Raw genomic sequence first — 5,590 nt, 5'->3', positions numbered from 1 at the left:
AACGTCTAATTTACCAGTTTCCTTTAACAAATCCAAAGTATGTTTTCTTTGAGACAGGAAAATGCCCTTTTTTGAGTATGCAACTGCAATACCCAAAAAATAGTTTAACTTCCCTAGATCCTTTAGATAAAAAACATGATGAAGATATTTCTTAATGAGAGAAATTCCTTGAACATCACTTCCAGTGACTATGATGTCATCCACATAAACAAGAATAACAACTTTACCTTGTTTTCCGGTTTCTACAAACATAGAGGAGTCTGCAGTGCTCCTAGAGAAACCTTGAGAAATAAGTGCAGAGCTCAATTTGGCATACCAGGCTCTTGGCGATTGCTCTAGGCCGTAGATAGCTTTTCTTAGCTTGCAAACCATATTTGAGTTTTCCTTTGGATGACCTTGGGGAATTTTCATGTAAACTTCTTTTTCAAGATCCCATTGAAGAAACACATTTTTAACATCAAGTTGGTACAATGGCCAATGAAGGTTGGTTGCAATGGAGAGCAGAACTATAACAATATTCATTTTAACAACTGGAGCGAATGTTTCCTTGTAATCCTCTCCATATATTTGAGTAAACCCCTTAGCAACCACCCTTGCGTTTTATCGCTCGATTGTACCATTACTATTGTACTTTATTTTTTATATTCATTTATTTCCAACAACTTTTTTTCCTTATGGTAACTTGACAAGTTCCCATGTATGATTTTTATCAAGAGCAATGAGCTCTTCTTTCATTGCCTTTTTCCACACAGGGTGAGAAAAGGTTTCATGAAAGCTAGTAGGTTCCTGATTGACAGAAATAGAGCTAAGGTAACAAAGATGTTCTTTTGAAGAGACTTGGTAAGTTTGAAAATCTTGAAACTTACTTGGAGGTCGAATGGTGCGACAATGGTGATTAGAGTCAATAATGGGCACTATAGGAGGAGCACCTTGAGGAGCTATTGCATAAGGGTCGGTGACTTGAGGTTGTTTTTCTTCTTGAGTGTGTCTTCCATCATTGGTTCCTTCATGATTGGTATCTGTTTTAACATAGTCTTCACTGGTGACAAGAGGTATATAATATAAATTTTCCCCGAAAGCTTATTTTTCTCATCATTTTGAGTGTGAGGAAAATAATGTTCATTTTCTTGAAAAATAATATCGCGAGAAATAATTACATGCGTCTCCATATTATCGTAACATTTATATGTCTTTTTTGTGGGAAATAACCAAGGAACATACATTTTTGTACCCCCCTAGGGCTAAGCTTGTCAGATCTAGGATTGTGCGCATAACAAACACACCCAAACACCTTCAAGTGAGATGATAAGCTCTTCTGCTTTGTTAGCACTTCAATAGGAGTTTTTTCTTGTAAAAATTTATTAGGCCACCTATTAATGAGGTAGCAGGCCGTTAACACAGCATCACTCAAAAAACGATTTGGAACATTAGATTGAAACATTAGGGATCTGGCAGCCTTTAAGAGATGTCTATTTTTTCGTTCACCTATCCCATGTTGTTGTGGCGTACCCACATATGAGGTTTGATGAATGATCCCATTTTGTTTAAAAAAATTAGAAAATGCATGATTAACATATTCTGTCCCGTTATCAGATTGTAAAATTTTGATTCAAGTCCCATATTGAGTTTCAATCATCTTATAGAATTTTTGAAATGTTGGGAAAACCTGATCCTTAGTTTGCAAAAGATAGACCCAAGTAGTTCTTGAGAGATCATCAATAAACATTAAAAAATAACGATGTCCTCGATATGAGGGGATAGTTGCAGGTCCCCAAACATCAAAATAAATCAAATTAAAAGAAGTCGATGAAATCCTACTTGAACTCTTCAAAGGCAAACGAGTCTGTTTAGCAAACCGACAATACTACAACTTTCATAGTCCAAATGCAAATAAGGAATGATAACTCTCAATACTCTATCTGAAGGATGACCAAAATGCCAATGCCACAACTGGCTCTCTATTACCTTCGTATTATTAGAAACCAACACCTTTGAATGGACATCCTATATGTAAAGACCTCGGTCCAACTGACCCTTACCAATCGTCCTCTTCGTAGCTCGGTCCTGAAACAAGACATTAGTAGGAGAAAAAATAACATTGCAATTAAGATTTTGTGTAATTTTTCTAACAAAAAGGAGGCTTGACGAGAAATCAGGTAAGTACAGAACATCAGTATTAGGATGATTGTGAAAAAATGTTCCTTTTCCACATCCTTTAATAGAAACCATAGACCCATTAGTAATAGTAACAAGAATATTTTTTTTGAGAGGTATGATATTGGGTTAAAACTTGTTTATATCATGTCATATGGTCAGTGGCACCAAAATCAATAATCCAGGAAGATAAATAATGAGAAAGTAAAGAAGAGTTACCTAGCTCACTGTGGAACCTTGGGAATTAGATGCAACGGAAGACTTACCAAAATTTTGAAGGAGTTGAGACAATTTATCAAGGGTTTGTTGAGTATTGTTCTCAGCCTGATTGACCATTTTCATTTTTTTTTGGAATTGTCTTTTTTTTAGTGATGCAATTTCCAACAATTTTCTGTTGAGCGTCCTTCCTTTTTGCATTCAGTACAGTAAGGTCGATTGCCATTCCCCCCTTTGCTACGGGAAGAAGTATTTTTAAATGGTAAGGATTTTCTAGACCCTTCAATATTTTATATTTCAAGGCAGAGTGATCAGATACATCACTTTTATTTTTAACATCATTTGACATTGCAGCACGTTGTGTCTCTTCTCTAGAAAGAATGGAACAAACAGTGCTAAAATCTGGCATGGTAAGTGTTAAGAGTACCTGACTCCTGATACTTTCACAGTTAGGACCTAAAGCCGAAATCAAGGCAAAGGTCGTTTCTTGGTCCTTGTGAGTTTCAAGAGTGTTCATATCAGTTGTAGCAGGTAGATAATAATCAAGTTCATCATACAAGCCACTCACAATCCCAATTAATTCTCTAACCGATTGTTCCTCCTTTTTTAAATGCATAATATCTTGTATAATTTGATATATCTTGGAAGCATTATTTAAGTTGTCATATAATTATCTGACTTTATTCTAAATGGCATTAGCAGTAGGAAGAAACTGAAGCCATTTGGCTAATTTTCTTTCCATAGAATTCAACAATCAAGACCTTATGAGGTCATTGTTTGTTTGTCATTCCTCATAACTAGAGTCATTTAGTTTGGAGCCTTCTTTTTTGACCCAGTTAGGTAAGGCTACTTCCTTTTTCCACTAATAAACATTTATGCAGAATTGGACCAAAAAAGATAATTGCTCCCACTCTTTAAAACTTCTAAAGTAATTTTCAGATTTGGGTTGGATTCATTTGAGTTTGAACTTTTAGCCATGAAGAAAATAAATATAGCCCAAAGAAAATTACTGACCTTTCCAAAAGCACACAAGTAAGATTAGAAAAAAAAAAATGTAGTTGAAGAATTGACCCGCAGTGCGTGAAACATAGGAAGCCACAACAGAGAGGCCACTACTACAGATCTGAGGTATCCAGCGAGCAAGGCGATGATCTGAAAACTCAAGATCTGAGAACTACCCATCCAACAAGCGCCAAGAGTTTCACAGTACAAAAGAAGTTGATTTGCTTCCCTTTGTTTTTAACAGACCCTGGTGTCAGAGAGAGATGATGCCTTGCTTGTTTTTAACAGGAGGTATGTCGTCAAGGGCCAAATTAACAATTTTCTACTACTCGCCAAGTTTCTCAGAGTTTCCACTCACCCTTGCAAACAATTTCAGCATTGGATATACGCAGGACGAACAAGATGCAGATTCCTACCAACCCAAGAATACCTTCAAATTTGGCACTCATGATGGTGCTAATGCCATGCTTAAGCCTGACAGTTTTCCCCCATCTCTTCATACTTTTATTTAGAGGGGCAATAGAACGCTGTAAGGATGACTCGCAAAGGGTAGCTTGCCAAGCTGCACTGAAGGAGATAATAATCAAAGCAAGTTCTGACAGCACACTTTTCACACATTTCACTCGAAGGACCTTTCAAAGGGCTTTCGTCTTCTCCGTAGAGAATAGATTGAACGAATGAAAGAGAGAGAGATGTGTTATTTTTACTCTTCTCTTGCCAGAAATTTTTTTCGAAATGTTTTTCACTCTGTACCATATTGAGAAAAATAAGAAGATGAATAGAAAGATGGAAAGAATTACGTGCTTTGCTTTTTTGCCTATATCCATGAGAAGGAAGATTGCTTGTTATTATCGTAACTCTTTGTTCCCTTACATTATCATACCTTCAAAACAGAGATAAAAAAAAAGGTGATAGAGGTAAGAGAGAAATCCATATATTGAGGTAACCGATATAACAGAGATAAAAGAGAAGGTGATAGAGGTAAGAGAGAAATCCATATATTGAGGTAACCGATATATAGAATCTGTCAACATGGTTACAACCAACTATTCCAACAACCTGTCAATACGGTTACAACCAATTATTCGAACGCTGTGCTTTATTTTAAAAAATAAAAATTGTTTACATATGCAAATAATTTACAAAAGAAGATTACTTAAGCATGTTTTTTTTCCTATATTTGGCGAACACAATTGGAAACAGGCATAGAGAGAACACATCAAACTTTAAATTTGATATTGTTTCTCTCCCTAAAAATATTTGAATGATTTCTCTCTAAAAATTTTCAGTAGTTTCTCTCTCTCAATTTTTTTAGTTTCTCTCTAAAATTTTAAATTACTCTCTCTCTCAAACATAAAATTTGAGGTAGTTTCTCCCCCTAGTTTGTGGGGATGTTTAGGTGGAAGTAATTGTATTTTAATAAAGTGGGCCTCTTTAGTGTGTAAACAAAGTATTATCATCAATTGTATTATATTGTGTGCGCTTTCTCATGCTTATACAAAGTCATGTTTTGGGTAAACTTTTTACTTGATTTTGTTTACCATGTTTTGGCCCCCTTTCTTGCTTGAAAAAAACATGATTATGTGTCCAAAAAAAAATTGCCAAGCATGTTTTTGTACCAAATAGCCTGGATATACATGATTTTAAATACCATAGGATCCAAACGACCCAATAAAAATTTGGTTTTTGCTTTCCTAATACAATCGTATTTGCGTCACTAATAAGAAGGAAGCAATTTCTAATGTTTGTTTGTCTCTTGATTTCTTCTGCCTTTCTATGTTTTCTCTTCTAAAAACCTCTTGGAAAATCTTGCCACATGGCCTCTCTCTCTCTCTGTGAAAAATCCACTGAGATGGCACCATTATCTACTTGGTCTTACTACAACTAAGAACAGGAAATTGTTCAATGAAAAGCAAAGTTCCCAAATGAGAAACCATACACTTCTCACTCTTACCGTTAGACCTAGATATGTTTATATTCCAGTTAAATGGATTTTGAGGAGTGGGATGTCCCTCTCTGTCTCTTCACTCTCACATAGTAATTCAAATTTTCATACCCTTTCAACACTCATCCTCCTCCCAATTCCATGTAGCTACAGATCTTCATTTCAAAACATTCGATTCCTCTTTCCCTCATACAAAGTTAGAAATTGGGGTATGAGCAAGCACTTGGCCCTTTTCTTGGTGTCTCTCGATTCCTGGGCATTTTCTCTTAACCT

At 35.7% G+C, this 5,590-nt stretch overlaps 1 long non-coding RNA gene across 1 annotated transcript; it reads left to right on the top strand.

Moving 5' to 3' along the window:
• The first annotated feature begins 2,694 nt into the window (after positions 1-2,694).
• On the top strand, positions 2,695-4,192 carry LOC148782378 (uncharacterized). The gene is made up of 2 exons (XR_016053427.1): positions 2,695-3,663; positions 3,749-4,192. It is a non-coding gene; the product is annotated as an uncharacterized LOC148782378 (long non-coding RNA).
• The last annotated feature ends 1,398 nt before the right edge of the window (positions 4,193-5,590 follow it).

The sequence above is a fragment of the Amborella trichopoda genome, chromosome 4 (assembly GCF_054954075.1).
Source record: "Amborella trichopoda isolate Santa Cruz 75 chromosome 4, AtrichopodaSantaCruz75HAP2 v2.0, whole genome shotgun sequence".
In the NCBI taxonomy this organism is placed as follows: domain Eukaryota; kingdom Viridiplantae; phylum Streptophyta; class Magnoliopsida; order Amborellales; family Amborellaceae; genus Amborella; species Amborella trichopoda.
The sequence above is the reverse complement of the archived record's forward strand: the minus strand, read 5'-3'. Positions and strand labels throughout refer to the sequence as shown.